Here is a 17,572-nt window from a genome sequence, read left to right as displayed (position 1 = left end):
GCACATCCGCGAAACGCGCGTCGGGGCGTCTGTGGTGTCACGGACGGGCTGTTCACAGCACTATGGGTAAGCTCTATATTGCACTTGTCTCCATATGGTCGGTTTACTGCATGCACTTGTCTATTGACCTCTGGCCATATGGACTTAATTGTACCATTATGATTAATACCAGCAGCCTGACTCTGTCTCGCTTCGCTACCCATGGTGACTTGATCATTCCCTTTATTTTTGATTCCTCATACATATATCATGTTTATTTTTTGGTTCATGTGTTTTTTAATTTTTTGCGTATTTTGTCAACAAAAATGTATCTATTTCATCTATACTTCTATTAACTCTCTCTTTTTCAGTGTTGTTTTCGGATACTTCTTATTCCTTTTTGGTATTCTTGCAATAACCCTGCAGTCTCGGTATTACCCTATGGTCTCAGTATGACACTGCTGTCTCAGTATATCATTGCGGTCTCGGTATAACACTACGGTGTCGGTAATACCCTACGGTCTTGTTAAAACACTATGATCCCAGTATTACCCTATGGTCTCAGTATAACCCTGCAGTCTCTGTATTACACTCGGCAATATCCTTCAATCTGGTCTCAGTATAACCTGCGGTCTCAGTATAATACTGCGGTCTCTGTGTTACCCTACGGTCTCAGTATAACACTGCGGTCTCGGTAATACCCTACGGTCTCAATATAACACTACAGTCCCGGTAATACCCTACAGTCTCAGTATAACACTGTGGTCCCAGTATTACTCTACGGTCTCAATATAACACTACAGTCCCGGTAATATCCTACAGTCTCAGTATAACACTACGGTCCCAATAATACCCTACGATCTCAATATAACACTACAGTCCCGGTAATACCCTACAGTCTCAGTATAACACTGCGGTCTTGGCATAACACTGTGGTCCCGGTATTACTCAACGGTCTCAATATAACACTACAGTCCCGGTAATACCCTACAGCCTCAGTATAACACTGCAGTCTCGGCATAACACTGCAGTCCCGATAGTACCCTACGGTCTCAATATAACACTACAGTCACGGTATTACCCTACTGTCTCAGTATAACACTACGGTCCCAATAATACCCTACGGTCTCAATATAACACTACAGTCCCGGTATTACGCTACAGTCTCAGTATAACACTGCGGTCTCGGTATAACACTGTGGTCGTGGTATTACCCTACGGTCTCAGTATAACACTACAGTCTCGGTATAACACACTGTTGTCTCGGTATTACCCTACGGTCTCAGTATAACACTGCGGTCTCGGTATAACACTGCGGTCCCGGTATTACCCTACGGTCTCGGTATAACACTGCCGTCCCGGTAATATCCTATGGTCTCGGTATCTGCTGCCAGATCTTGTCACAGATTATTAAGTGCTTGCAGGCGGTGAACGCCGACTCCTTCTAACAGGAAATGAAATAGAAGCGTTCCCGAGGGGCCGGGTGTGGTGACAGCAGAAGATATCAAAGTGTCTTCCATGAAATCCAGAGATGACACCAGCCGCGCAGGGAAAGCCGCCCAAATGACATCTTTTTAATTGAGGCCAGAGTCATTTCTTTGTGAGGGCAGATCCGCGGCCTGGGGTGAGACCTCGGCAGGTTCTCCAGGGAGGTGAAGAAAGAGAAGCCTGAAACTGACAGATACAGTAACGACTTTACAAGATTGTGATGAAGAAGGATTGTAAGAACACAGAGCTCCTAGACTGGGGACCAAAGTTCAGTCCTCTCCAAGAAGTACATGGAACTCAGAGACCGGGGACAAATGCTCAGTCCTCTCCTAGAAGAACTCAGAGACCAGGGACAAATGCTCAATCCTCTCCTAGAAGGACACGGAGCTTGGAGACCGGGCACAAATGGTCAGTCCTCTCCTAGAAGGACAGGGAACTCAGAGACCGGGGACAAATGCTCAGTCCTCTCCTAGAAGAACTCAGACACCGGGGACAAATGCTCAGTCCTCTCTTGAAGGACATGGAGACCAAGGACAAATGCTTAGTCCTCTCCTAGAAGGACATAGAGCCCGGGGACAAATGCTCAGTCTTCTCCTAGACGGACACGGAGACCGGGAACAAATGCTCAGTCCTCTCCTAGAAGAACACGGAGCTCGGAGACCGGGGACAAATGGTCAGTCCTCTCCTAGAAGAACTCAGACATCGGGGACAAATGCTCAGTCCTCTCTTGAAGGACATGGAGACCGAGGACAAATGCTTAGTCCTCTCCTAGAAGGACATAGAGACCAGGGACAAATGCTCAGTCCTCTCCTAGAAGGATACGGAGACCGGGAACAAATGCTCAGTCCTCTCCTAGAAGGTCACGGAGCTCGGAGACCTGGGACAAATGCTCAGTCCTCTCCTAGAAGGACATGGAGACCAGGGACAAATGCTCAGTCCAGTCCTCTCCTAGAAGGACATGGAGACCGGGGACAAATGCTCAGTCCTCTCTTGAAGGACATGGAGACCAAGGACAAATGCTTAGTCCTCTCCTAGAAGGACATAGAGCCCGGGGACAAATGCTCAGTCCTCTCCTAGAAGGACACGGAGACCGGGAACAAATGCTCAGTCCTCTCCTAGAAGGACACGGAGACTGGGAACAAATGCTCAGTCCTCTCCTAGAAGGACAGGGAACTCGGAGACCGGGGACAAATGCTCAGTCCTCTCCTAGAAGAACTCAGACATCGGGGACAAATGCTCAGTCCTCTCTTGAAGGACATGGAGACCGAGGACAAATGCTTAGTCCTCTCCTAGAAGGACATAGAGACTGGGGACAAATGCTCAGTCCTCTCCTAGAAGGACACGGAGACCGGGATCAAATGCTCAGTCCTCTCCTAGAAGGACACGGAGCTCGGAGACCTGGGACAAATGCTCAGTCCTCTCCTAGAAGGACATGGAGACCAGGGACAAATGTTCAGTCCAGTCCTCTCCTAGAAGGACATGGAGACCGGGGACAAATGCTCAATCCTCTTCTAGAAGGACATGGAGACTGGGGACAAATGCTCAGTCCTCTCCTAGAAGGACACGGAGACTGGGGACAAATGCTCAGTCCTCTCCTAAAAGGACACGGAGCTCCGAGACCGGGGACAAATGCTCAGTCCTCTCCTAGAAGGACAAGGAGCTCCAGGTCCAGATGAATTACACCCCAGAGTACTGAAAGAGATAGCAGAAGACATTTTTGAACCACTGTCCATAATCTTTGACAATTCTTGGAGAACAGGAGAAGTCCCAGAAGACTGGAGAAGAAAAAATGTTGTTCCTATCTTCAAAAAGGGGAAGAAGGTGGACCCAGGCAACTATAGGCCGGTGAGTCTGACTTCTATACCAGGAGAGATCTTTGAACAAATTTAAAAAAAAACATGTATGTAAGTACCTGGATAAGAATGAAGTGATTAACCAGAGATAGCATGGGTTTGTAACTAATAAGTCATGTCAGACTAACTTAATTTCCTTCTATGACAGAATCACTGACTGGGTGCATCAGGGAAATGCTGTAGATATAGAATATCATGACTTCAGCAAAGCATTTGACAAAGTATCTCACACCATCCTTATGGAAAAAATGACAAAGTATGGAATGGACAAGGCAACTGTTAGGTGGATTCATAACTGGCTTCGTGATTGGACCCAAAGAGTGGTTGTAAATGGCTGCACATCCAGTTGGAAGAATGTCTCAAGTGCGGTACCACAGGGCTCTGTCTTGGGCCCTGTATTGTTCAACATCTTTATCAATGATTTAGATGAGGGAATTGAGGGTAAACTGATTAAATTTGCTGATGACATAAAGCTAGGAGGGATAGCTAATACTAGAGAAGAGAAAGGGAGTATTCAAAAAGATATAAATAAACTGGAGCAGTGGGAAGCAATTATCAGAATGGTTTTTAACAGGGAAAAATGCAAAGTACTACATCTGGGCAATAAAAATGAAAAAAGCATATACAGAATGGGAGGAATAGGGCTAAGCAACAGCACATGTGAAAAGACTTGGGTATACTAATAGATCACAGACTGAACATGAGTCAACAGTGTGATGCAGCAGCAAAAAAGGCAAATGCAATTCTAGGATGTATTAACAGAAGCATGCAGTCTAGATCACGTGAAGTCATTATTGCCCTCTACTCCTCTTTGGTCAGACCTCATCTGGAATACTATGTCCAGTTTTGGGCACCACATGTTAAAAAAAACTTCAACAAACTGGAGCAAGTTCAGAGAAGAGCGACCAGAATGGTGACCGGTCTGCAAACCATGTCCTATGAAGAACGAGTACAGGACTTGTGAATGTTTAACTGTAAAAAAGAAGACTGGGAGGAGACTTAATAGCTGTCTACAAATATCTGAAGGGCTGTCACATTGTAGAAGGATCATCTTTATTTTCATTTGCACAAGGAAAGACTAGAAGCAATGGGATGAAACTGAATGGGAGGAGACACAGATTAGATATTAGAAAAAACTTTTTGACAGAGTGATCAATGAGTGGAACAAGCTGCCATGAGAAGTGGTGAGTTCTCCTTCCATGGAAGTCTTTCAAACAGAGGCTGGACAGACATCTGTCAGGGATGATTTAGTGAATCCTGCTTTGAGCAGGGGGTCTGACCAGATGGCCCAGGAGGTCCCTTCCAACTCTACCATTCTAGTATTCTATGATTCTATGACTGGAGACAAATGCTCAGTCTTCTCCTAGAAGGACGGAAAAAGCAGCTTATGGGGGTTGTCCGGCACTGCTCACTTCCACTGAGCAGCCACATTCACACAAACCGCCGGCAATAATCATGATTGTTGGCAGGTGGGCAAAGGCACGACTTTGATTTTATTACAGAAATGCTGCAGAATTCACGCTTTGCATTGCATGAGATTGGGTAAAATTTTATCCAGAATCCTGCTCCTGTAATGTCCTGTGTGTTGTCTGCCACATACATATCCACAGCCAAAAACCTGCAATGTTGAAACGTACCCTATAATACATCATACTACATACAGGAAGCTGTGGGGATGTCATACTGTATATAGGGGGATGTGGGGACCATCATTGTATATAGAGGGATGTGGGGAACATCATATTGTATATAGGGAGATGTGGGGAACATCATATTGTATATAGAGGGATGTGGGGACCATCATATTGTATATAGGGAGATGTAGTGACATCATATTGTATGTAGGGGGATGTGGGGAACATCATATTGTATAAAGGGGATGTGGGGACCATCATATTGTTAATAATTCCGAAAAGAGGGAAGAATAGGAAGCATTTAAGGAAGCCAGGATGAATGAACACAGAACTTAAGCACATGCTAAAAAGGAAGAAAAAAATGTTTATAAAATGGAAAGAGGGAGGCATATCTAAAGAAGAATATAATGCTGTCTGCAGAACCTGCAGGGCACAAATCAGATTACTAAAGCTGACAATGAATTGAGGCTTGCAAGAGATGTCAAAAGCAATAATAAAGGATTTTGGGGATATGTCAAAAGTAAAAGAAAAGTCAAAGATGCTATAGGATTTTTACAGGATGAAAATGATGAAATGGTAAGACAGGATGTTGAGAAGGCCGAACTTTTAAATTCCTATTTTGCATCTGTTTTCTCTCAGAAAGGAAATGTAACATCAACTGTTCTTCACTGTCCTATTAAGGGAATAGAAGAATCCAGGATATCTATAAACAGAAAGATAGTGAGGAAACACTTAGCTAACCTAAATGAATTCAAGTCTCCAGGTCCAGATGAATTACACCCCAGAGTACTGAAGGAGATAGCAGAAGATATTTTTGAACCCCTCTCCATAATCTTTGAAAATTCTTGGAGAACAGGAGAAGTCCCAGAAGACTGGAGAAGAGCAAATGTTGTTCCTATCTTCAAAAAGGGGAAGAAGGTGGACCCAGGCAACTATAGGCCGGTGAGTCTGACTTCTATACCAGGAAAGATCTTTGAAGAAATTATTAAACAACATGTATGTCAGTACCTGGATAAGAATGAAGTGATTAAACAGAGTCAGCATGGGTTTATAACTAATAAGTCATGTCAGACTAACTTAATTTCCTTCTATGACGGAATCACTGATTGGGTGGATCAAGGAAATGCTGTAGATATAGTATATCTTGACTTCAGCAAAGCATTTGACAACGTATGTCATACAATCCTTATTGAAAAAAATGACTAAGTATGGAATGGACAAGGCAACTGTTAGGTGGATTCATAACTGGCTTATTGATCGGACCCAAAGAGTGGTCGTAAATGGCTGCACATCCAGTTGGAAGAATGTCTCAAGTGGGGTACCACAGGGCTCTGTCCTGGGCCCTGTATTGTTCAACATTTTTATCAACGATTTAGATGAGGGAATTGAGGGTAAACTGATTAAATTTGCTGATGACTAGAGTTGAGCGATACCAGCCGATACTTGAAAATATCGGATCGGAATGGATCGGCCGATCTTTAAAAAAAGTATCGGTATCGCCGATTCCGATACCGGGAACCAATGCAAGTCAATGGGGCCAAAATATCGGAATTAAAAAAAAACCTTTCTTTCCTTGTAGGTTAATTCTACATGAAGAAAAACAACTAAGAATAATGTAGAATGTATTGTGGGAGGTGGAGGAGACATTAAAGCCATAGAGGTTTAGCCCAATCAAATGGAATAGCAGGAATTAAACTTTTTTTTTAAAGATGTTAGGAGTTACAAAGATATTGACTATGTTAGCCTCATTTATATTTTGCCAGACATGTATGTCTTCTTCTTCTTTCTTCTTCTTTCTTATTCTTCTTCCTTTTTTTTACCTTCTTCTTCTTATTATTCCTTTTTTTACATTCTTCTTCTTCTTCTTCCTCCTTTTTTTACATTCTTCTACTTCCTTTTTTTACATTCTTCTTCTTCCTTTTTTTACATTCTTCTTCTTATTCCTTTTTTTACATTCTTCTTCTTCTTCCTTTTTTAAATTCTTCTACTTCCTTTTTTTACATTCTTCTTCTTCTTCTTCCTTTTCTTACATTCTTCATATTCTTCTTATTCAACAATTATTATTCTACATATTCAACTTCTTCATCTTCTTCCTATTCTTCTTCATCATATTCTTGTTTGTGTCAGGCATTCCTGTAGTTGTTATCTGGAAAAGTTAGAAGTTTACACCTTCCGTTCTGCCTGTCACAAAAGATTTACAACAGGATTTGTCCGCGTTCAGTTTGGCCTGCAGCAGCAGGCCTTTTCCAGGGGCACCACGAGGAGGAACGGACTCACCCCCATACACTGCTTAGTCTTCTTCTGCTTATAAATAAGATAATATCATTTGCTCAGAGTATTAGTCTTATGCTTAATGTTCTTCTGCTTTGTTTTTTTTATGCTTCTTGGTCTTCTCTCTCTTGTTGTTCTGCATCTTGGTGGTTGTCTTCCTGTTCTTTGTCCTCTTGAACCAGCTGATGGTACTGGCACCGGGAGGGGCAGCAGAAGGAACAAGAGCCAATGGCACTACCGAGGACCAGCTGACGGTGCTGGAACCCGGTTACTAAGCAGGAGGTACCTGTGCTACAAAGCACTACCAAGGACCAGCAGACGTTGCCGGAACTCGGATACCGAGATGGAGGCACCTAGGCCAAAGGCTCTGACGAGAACCAGCTGACGGTGCTGGAACCCGGAGGGGTAGCATAAGCTGCAAGAGCAAATGGAAATAGCGAGGACCAGCTGACAGTGCTGGCACCTGGAGGGGCAGCAGAAGGAATAAGAGCCAATGGCACAACCGAGGACCAGCTGACGGTGCTGGAACCCGGTTACTAAGCAGGAGGTACCTGTGCTACAAAGCACTACCAAGGACCAGCAGACGTTGCCGGAACTCGGATACCGAGATGGAGGCACCTAGGCCAAAGGCTCTGCCGAGAACCAGCTGACGGTGCAGGAACCCGGAGGGGTAGCATAAGCTGCAAGAGCAAATGGAAATAGCGAGGACCAGCTGACAGTGCTGGCACCCGGAGGGGCAGCAGAAGGAATAAGAGCCAATGGCACAACCGAGGACCAGCTGACGGTGCTGGAACACGGTTACTAAGCAGGAGGTACCTGTGCTACAAAGCACTACCAAGGACCAGCAGACGTTGCCGGAACTCGGATACCGAGATGGAGGCACCTAGGCCAAAGGCTCTGACGAGAACCAGCTGACGGTGCTGGAACCCGGAGGGGTAGCATAAGCTGCAAGAGCAAATGGAAATAGCGAGGACCAGCTGACAGTGCTGGCACCCGGAGGGGCAGCAGAAGGAATAAGAGCCAATGGCACAACCAAGGACCAGCTGACGGTGCTGGAACCCGGTTACTAAGCAGGAGGTACCTGTGCTACAAAGCACTACCAAGGACCAGCAGACGTTGCCGGAACTCGGATACCGAGATGGAGGCACCTAGGCCAAAGGCTCTGCCGAGAACCAGCTGACGGTGCAGGAACCCGGAGGGGTAGCATAAGCTGCAAGAGCAAATGGAAATAGCGAGGACCAGCTGACAGTGCTGGCACCCGGAGGGGCAGCAGAAGGAATAAGAGCCAATGGCACAACCAAGGACCAGCTGACGGTGCTGGAACCCGGTTACTAAGCAGGAGGTACCTGTGCTACAAAGCACTACCAAGGACCAGCAGACGTTGCCGGAACTCGGATACCGAGATGGAGGCACCTAGGCCAAAGGCTCTGCCGAGAACCAGCTGACGGTGCAGGAACCCGGAGGGGTAGCATAAGCTGCAAGAGCAAATGGAAATAGCGAGGACCAGCTGACAGTGCTGGCACCCGGAGGGGCAGCAGAAGGAATAAGAGCCAATGGCACAACCAAGGACCAGCTGACGGTGCTGGAACCCGGTTACTAAGCAGGAGGTACCTGTGCTACAAAGCACTACCAAGGACCAGCAGACGTTGCCGGAACTCGGATACCGAGATGGAGGCACCTAGGCCAAAGGCTCTGCCGAGAACCAGCTGACGGTGCAGGAACCCGGAGGGGTAGCATAAGCTGCAAGAGCAAATGGAAATAGCGAGGACCAGCTGACAGTGCTGGCACCCGGAGGGGCAGCAGAAGGAATAAGAGCCAATGGCACAACCGAGGACCAGCTGACGGTGCTGGAACCCGGTTACTAAGCAGGAGGTACCTGTGCTACAAAGCACTACCAAGGACCAGCAGACGTTGCCGGAACTCGGATACCGAGATGGAGGCACCTAGGCCAAAGGCTCTGACGAGAACCAGCTGACGGTGCTGGAACACGGAGGGGTATCAGAAGTTACCCCTGAAAAGCAAAGTTGGCATGCCGCAAGCTGGCCGCAGTTACCGAATCACACAGTCCTACAGGGGGTGTTTGTCCTACTGGCACTATGGAACAAGCCTTTCTTACCAGAACCCGCAGTCCACATAGGAAGCACCTAAACTGCTGGCACCCTAGCCTCGGCTAACCCAACCGCAACACGACATGGCAACTTGGGGTGGCAAACTGACATTGACACTTCCCGGAAACAGCAGGCAGGGCTGGAACCAAGCTGGGCAGGAGGGAGTACCCGTGCCAAAGTCAGTTATGAGCAGCAACTGGCGATGTTGGAGCCCAGGACAAGCACTTAGCAGGCTGAGGCCTGATGTGCTGTCAATTGGGAGGCAGCAGGACAGATTGCCATCAAAACAGCAGGGGAACAGCTGACGTTACTGAACCCCACAAACACAGGAGCTAGTGTTTTACTCTGTGAAGACGGCACTTCCGAGCAACAACTGGCTGTGTTGAAGCCCAGGGACAAGCACGGAGCAGGCTGAGGCTGCATTGAAGAAATTTTAAGATCGGTTGTAGACTACTAATTTGAACCAAGCTCCACTTAGGCCTGTGGCTTCACTGATTTTCGTATTTCCCCTGTCCTCCAACCCCGCCAGTTACAGCTCCGAAGTGGCGTCTGCACAATCCACACTTGTTCCTGTGTTACAGGTGTTCAGTCCGGTCAGTTAATCCCCTGATGTGTGTCCGGCAATGTCGCCTGCTCTGTCCACATTCCCATAATGGGAATGTGGACAGAGCAGGCGACATTGCCGGACACACATCAGGGGATTAACTGACCGGACTGAACACCTGTAACACAGGAACAAGTGTGGATTGTGCAGACGCCACTTCGGAGCTGTAACTGGCGGGGTTGGAGGACAGGGGAAATACGAGAGACAGTGGAGCCACAGGCCTAATTGGAGCACGGTTAAAAATCAGTAGTGGTACGACTGTGTAGGCAGCAGGAGACTTTGCCATCTACACAGCAGGGGATTAGCTGACGTTACTGAACCCCACTGAGACACGGGAGCAAGTGTCTCTTTCCGTGTGGACGGCACTTCCGAACTACAACTGGCTGTGTTGAAGCCCAGGAAATAGGAGGGTGTAGGCAGAGGCCTACTGTATTTTGAAAGAGGTGACAGCAGGAGAGACTGCCATCCACACAGCAGGGGATCAGCTGACGTTACTGAACCCCACTGAGACACGGGAGCAAGTGTCTCTTTCCGTGTGGACGGCACTTCCGAACTACAACTGGCTGTGTTGAAGCCCAGGAAATAGGAGGGTGTAAGCAGAGGCCTACTGTATTTTGAATAAGGTGACAGCAGGAGAGACTGCCATCCACACAGCAGGGGATCAGCTGACGTTACTGAACCCCACTGAGACACGGGAGCAAGTGTCTCTTTCCGTGTGGACGGCACTTCCGAACTACAACTGGCTGTGTTGAAGCCCAGGAAATAGGAGGGTGTAGGCAGAGGCCTACTGTATTTTGAATAAGGTGACAGCAGGAGAGACTGCCATCCACACAGCAGGGGATCAGCTGACGTTACTGAACCCCACTGAGACACGGGAGCAAGTGTCTCTTTCCGTGTGGACGGCACTTCCGAACTACAACTGGCTGTGTTGAAGCCCAGGAAATAGGAGGGTGTAGGCAGAGGCCTACTGTATTTTGAATAAGGTGACAGCAGGAGAGACTGCCATCCACACAGCAGGGGATCAGCTGACGTTACTGAACCCCACTGAGACACGGGAGCAAGTGTCTCTTTCCGTGTGGACGGCACTTCCGAACTACAACTGGCTGTGTTGAAGCCCAGGAAATAGGAGGTTGTAGGCAGAGGCCTACTGTATTTTGAATGAGGTGACAGCAGGAGAGACTGCCATCCACACAGCAGGGGATCAGCTGACGTTACTGAACCCCACTGAGACACGGGAGCAAGTGTCTCTTTCCGTGTGGACGGCACTTCCGAGCTACAACTGGCTGTGTTGAAGCCCAGGAAATAGGAGGGTGTAGGCAGAGGCCTACTGTATTTTGAAAGAGGTGACAGCAGGAGAGACTGCCATCCACAAAGCAGGGGATCAGCTGACGTTACTGAACCCCACTGAGACACGGGAGCAAGTGTCTCTTTCCGTGTGGACGGCACTTCCGAACTACAACTGGCTGTGTTGAAGCCCAGGAAATAGGAGGGTGTAGGCAGAGGCCTACTGTATTTTGAATAAGGTGACAGCAGGAGAGACTGCCATCCACACAGCAGGGGATCAGCTGACGTTACTGAACCCCACTGAGACACGGGAGCAAGTGTCTCTTTCCGTGTGGACGGCACTTCCGAACTACAACTGGCTGTGTTGAAGCCCAGGAAATAGGAGGGTGTAGGCAGAGGCCTACTGTATTTTGAATAAGGTGACAGCAGGAGAGACTGCCATCCACACAGCATGGGATCAGCTGACGTTACTGAACCCCACTGAGACACGGGAGCAAGTGTCTCTTTCCGTGTGGACGGCACTTCCGAACTACAACTGGCTGTGTTGAAGCCCAGGAAATAGGAGGGTGTAGGCAGAGGCCTACTGTATTTTGAATAAGGTGACAGCAGGAGAGCCTGCCATCCACACAGCAGGGGATCAGCTGACGTTACTGAACCCCACTGAGACACGGGAGCAAGTGTCTCTTTCCGTGTGGACGGCACTTCCGAACTACAACTGGCTGTGTTGAAGCCCAGGAAATAGGAGGGTGTAGGCAGAGGCCTACTGTATTTTGAATAAGGTGACAGCAGGAGAGACTGCCATCCACACAGCAGGGGATCAGCTGACGTTACTGAACCCCACTGAGACACGGGAGCAAGTGTCTCTTTCCGTGTGGACGGCACTTCCGAGCTACAACTGGCTGTGTTGAAGCCCAGGAAATAGGAGGGTGTAGGCAGAGGCCTACTGTATTTTGAATGAGGTGACAGCAGGAGAGACTGCCATCCACACAGCAGGGGATCAGCTGACGTTACTGAACCCCACTGAGACACGGGAGCAAGTGTCTCTTTCCGTGTGGACGGCACTTCCGAGCTACAACTGGCTGTGTTGAAGCCCAGGAAATAGGAGGGTGTAGGCAGAGGCCTACTGTATTTTGAAAGAGGTGACAGCAGGAGAGACTGCCATCCACAAAGCAGGGGATCAGCTGACGTTACTGAACCCCACTGAGACACGGGAGCAAGTGTCTCTTTCCGTGTGGACGGCACTTCCGAACTACAACTGGCTGTGTTGAAGCCCAGGAAATAGGAGGGTGTAGGCAGAGGCCTACTGTATTTTGAATGAGGTGACAGCAGGAGAGACTGCCATCCACACAGCAGGGGATCAGCTGACGTTACTGAACCCCACTGAGACACGGGAGCAAGTGTCTCTTTCCGTGTGGACGGCACTTCCGAGCTACAACTGGCTGTGTTGAAGCCCAGGAAATAGGAGGGTGTAGGCAGAGGCCTACTGTATTTTGAAAGAGGTGACAGCAGGAGAGACTGCCATCCACACAGCAGGGGATCAGCTGACGTTACTGAACCCCACTGAGACACGGGAGCAAGTGTCTCTTTCCGTGTGGACGGCACTTCCGAGCTACAACTGGCTGTGTTGAAGCCCAGGAAATAGGAGGGTGTAGGCAGAGGCCTACTGTCTTTGTAATGCGGAGACTGCAGGAGAGACTGCCATCTCCACAGCAGGGGAACAGCTGGCAGTGCTGAACCCCACTAACACTTGAACGAATGTGTTTGGCTCTGTGGAGACGACACTTCTGAACACCAACTGACGCTGTTGGAGCCCAGGATTAGGCGAGGAGCAGGCTGGGGCCTACTGGATTTTGGCAGGTGAATGCAGCAGGAGACTTGCCATCTCCACAGCAGGGGAACAGCGGACAGTGCTGAACCCCACTAACACTTGAACGAATGTGTTTGGCTCTGTGGAGACGACACTTCTGAACACCAACTGACGTTGTTGGAGCCCAGGATTAGGCGAGGAGCAGGCTGGGGCCTACTGGATTTTGGCAGGTGAAGGCAGCAGGAGACTTGCCATCTCCACAGCAGGGGAACAGCTGGCAGTGCTGAACCCCACTAACACTTGAACGAGTGTGTTTGGCTCTGTGGAGACGACACTTCTGAACACCAACTGACGCTGTTGGAGCCCAGGATTAGGCGAGGAGCAGGCTGGGGCCTACTGGATTTTGGCAGGTGAATGCAGCAGGAGACTTGCCATCTCCACAGCAGGGGAACAGCTGACAGTGCTGAACCCCACTAACACTTGAACGAATGTGTTTGGCTCTGTGGAGACGACACTTCTGAACACCAACTGACGCTGTTGGAGCCCAGGATTAGGCGAGGAGCAGGCTGGGGCCTACTGGATTTTGGCAGGTGAAGGCAGCAGGAGACTTGCCATCTCCACAGCAGGGGAACAGCTGGCAGTGCTGAACCCCACTAACACTTGAACGAATGTGTTTGGCTCTGTGGAGACGACACTTCTGAACACCAACTGACGCTGTTGGAGCCCAGGATTAGGCGAGGAGCAGGCTGGGGCCTACTGGATTTTGGCAGGTGAATGCAGCAGGAGACTTGCCATCTCCACAGCAGGGGAACAGCTGGCAGTGCTGAACCCCACTAACACTTGAACGAATGTGTTTGGCTCTGTGGAGACGACACTTCTGAACACCAACTGACGCTGTTGGAGCCCAGGATTAGGCGAGGAGCAGGCTGGGGCCTACTGGATTTTGGCAGGTGAAGGCAGCAGGAGACTTGCCATCTCCACAGCAGGGGAACAGCTGGCAGTGCTGAACCCCACTAACACTTGAACAAATGTGTTTGGCTCTGTGGAGACGACACTTCTGAACACCAACTGACGCTGTTGGAGCCCAGGATTAGGCGAGGAGCAGGCTGGGGCCTACTGGATTTTGGCAGGTGAAGGCAGCAGGAGACTTGCCATCTCCACAGCAGGGGAACAGCTGGCAGTGCTGAACCCCACTAACACTTGAACGAATGTGTTTGGCTCTGTGGAGACGACACTTCTGAGCACCAACTGACGCTGTTGGAGCCCAGGATTAGGCGAGGAGCAGGCTGGGGCCTACTGGATTTTGGCAGGTGAAGGCAGCAGGAGACTTGCCATCTCCACAGCAGGGGAACAGCTGACAGTGCTGAACCCCACTAACACTTGAACGAATGTGTTTGGCTCTGTGGAGACGACACTTCTGAACACCAACTGACGTTGTTGGAGCCCAGGATTAGGCGAGGAGCAGGCTGGGGCCTACTGGATTTTGGCAGGTGAAGGCAGCAGGAGACTTGCCATCTCCACAGCAGGGGAACAGCTGACAGTGCTGAACCCCACTAACACTTGAACGAATGTGTTTGGCTCTGTGGAGACGACACTTCTGAACACCAACTGACGCTGTTGGAGCCCAGGATTAGGCGAGGAGCAGGCTGGGGCCTACTGGATTTTGGCAGGTGAAGGCAGCAGGAGACTTGCCATCTCCACAGCAGGGGAACAGCTGACAGTGCTGAACCCCACTAACACTTGAACGAATGTGTTTGGCTCTGTGGAGACGACACTTCTGAACACCAACTGACGTTGTTGGAGCCCAGGATTAGGCGAGGAGCAGGCTGGGGCCTACTGGATTTTGGCAGGTGAAGGCAGCAGGAGACTTGCCATCTCCACAGCAGGGGAACAGCTGACAGTGCTGAACCCCACTAACACTTGAACGAATGTGTTTGGCTCTGTGGAGACGACACTTCTGAACACCAACTGACGCTGTTGGAGCCCAGGATTACGCATGCCGCATGCAGAGGCCAATGGGCATCGGTTTTTATGGAGGTTGTGGACTACTACTGATTCTAACCATGCTCCACTTAGGCCTCTGGCTCCACTGTCTCTACTATTTACCCTGGCCTCCAACCCCGCCAGCTACATCTCTGAAGTGGCGTCAGCACAATCTACACTTGTTCCTGTGTTACTGGTGCTCAGTCCCATCAGTTGATCCCCTGATGTTTGTCCGGCAAGTTAGCCAGCTCTGTCCTCATTCCCACTACTGGTTATGGGAATGTGGACAGAGCAGGAGACCTTGCCGGACACACATCAGGGGATAAACTGATGGGACTGAGCCACAGGAACACAGGAACAAGTGTAGATTGTGCTGACGCCACTTCAGAGATGTAGATGGTGGGGTTGGAGGTCAGGGGAAATAGTAGAGACAGTGGAGCCAGAGACCTAAGTTGGGCACGGTTAAAAATCAGTAGTGGTTTGAATGTTGATGGAGCTGGTGACTCTGCCGTCCACACAGCAGGGGATCAGCTGGCATTACTGAACCCCAGTAACACAGGAGCTAGTGTGTTTCTCTGTGCAGACGACACATCTGAGCGACAACTGGCTGTGTTGAAGCACAGGGATTATAGTTCAGGTGGTAGAAAAATGAACACACCAGCAGACCTGGATACAGTTGCCAACCACTAATTTAGTCTGTAAGAGGAATGGCAAAGTCTTTGGAGATCCAGGCCTTGTTCATTTTCAGAAAAGTCAGCCGGTCAACATTATCGGAAGATAGTCGCGTGCGACGGTCTGTTAGTACACCACCTGCGGCACTAAAGACACGTTCCGATAATACACTGGCAGCAGGGCAAGCCAGCACCTCCAATGCATACTGGCTAAGCTCTGGCCATGTATCCAGCTTAGAGACCCAAAACTTGAAGGGGGAAGAGCCATCTGGGAGTACAGCGACAGGGCAAGACATGTAGTCTGACACCATCTGACGGAAGCGTTGCCTCCTGCTGACTCGAGGCGTCGCTGATGGTGTAGACAATTGTGGTGGACACACAAAACTTTGCCACATTTGGGCCATAGTGGTCTTGCCTTGTGCTGCGGCGCTGCCTCTGCTCCCTCTTTGTGCAGAGTTTCCTCCACTGCCTCGACGCACAGAGCTGCTTTGTAAAGCACTAGCAACAATGCTGTCGGGTGGAATGGAAAACATTATGGACTGCACCAGTGACTCTTCGTACTCCCGCATTTTACGCTCCCGGTTCAACGTTGGTATGAGCCTTTGTACGCTGTCCCGGTAGCGAGGATCTAGGAGGGTGTACACCCAATAATCAGCCGAGACGAGAATGTGGGCGATGCGGCGGTCGTTTCTCAGGCACTGCAGCATGAAATCAACCATGTGCTGCAGACTCCCAACTGCCAAAGAACCGCTGTCCCCTGTTTGAGGCGTGACCTCGACCTGCTCTGCATCACCCCACCCTCGCTGTACATACTGAGTAGAGGTTTGTGTACCTCCCTCCTCTGGAGAGATGTCTTCCTCCTCCATCGACTCCTCCTCATCCTCCTCACAAAGTGTCCCCTGCCTAGGCCTTTGTGAGGAAACACGTAGCGCAGACTGTCCAGAAGCAGATGGCATTTGGGACTCCTCATCCTCCACCTCTTCTGAAACCTCATCCCTTAGTGCTTGCAGTGTTTGTTGAAGCAGGCAGATAAGGGGGACAGTCATGCTGACTAGTGCATCATCTGCACTCGCCATCCGCGTGGATTCATCGAAGGCACGCAAAACGAGGCAGATGTCCTTCATAGAGGCCCACTCAATGGTGCTGAAGTGTGAACGGCGCACAGTGCGACTTGTTTGCGCCTGATGCAGCTGGTACTCCATGACTGCTGCCTGCTGCTCACACAACCGCTCCAACATATGTAACGTTGAATTCCACCGGGTGGGTAGGTCACATATGATGCGATGTTCCGGAAGGCCAAATCGTCGCTGCAGAGCAGCGAGGCGCGATCTTGCCGTGCTGGAACGTCGCAAGTGAGCGCACTCTATGCGGACCTTGTGCAACAGTGCATCAAGATCCGGATAGTCCCTCAGAAAGCTCTGCACGACCAAGTTAAGAACATGTGCCAGACATGGGATGTGTGTGAGGTTGCCTAGGCCAAGAGCTGCCACCAGATTTCGGCCATTGTCACACACTACCAAGCCCGGCTGGAGATTCGCTGGCCCAAACCACACATCGCTCTCCAGCTTGATAGCATTCCAGAGCTCCTGCGCTGTGTGGCTTCGATTCCCCAAAGAAATTAATTTGAGTACAGCCTGTTGACGTTTGGCCACGGCTGTGCTCATATCGGTCGTAACAGGCTCCTGCTCTGCTGTTTCTGAGGAACTTGAGTAGGAGGAGGAGTCTATGTGTACAGACTGGAGTCCTGCAATCCGTGGCGTTGGAAGAACACGTACAGCGCCACTCTCCAGATCCGTACCCGGCTCCACAACATTGACCCAGTGGGCAGTGAGGGAAAGGTATCGTCCCTGTCCATGGTTACTGGTCCACGCATCAGTGGTCAGGTGGACC

This window comes from Dendrobates tinctorius, unplaced genomic scaffold (assembly GCF_039654945.1).
Source record: "Dendrobates tinctorius isolate UK_male_01 unplaced genomic scaffold, ASM3965494v1 ptg000196l, whole genome shotgun sequence".
Taxonomy (NCBI): Eukaryota; Metazoa; Chordata; class Amphibia; order Anura; family Dendrobatidae; genus Dendrobates; species Dendrobates tinctorius.
This window is presented reverse-complemented; position numbering follows the sequence as displayed.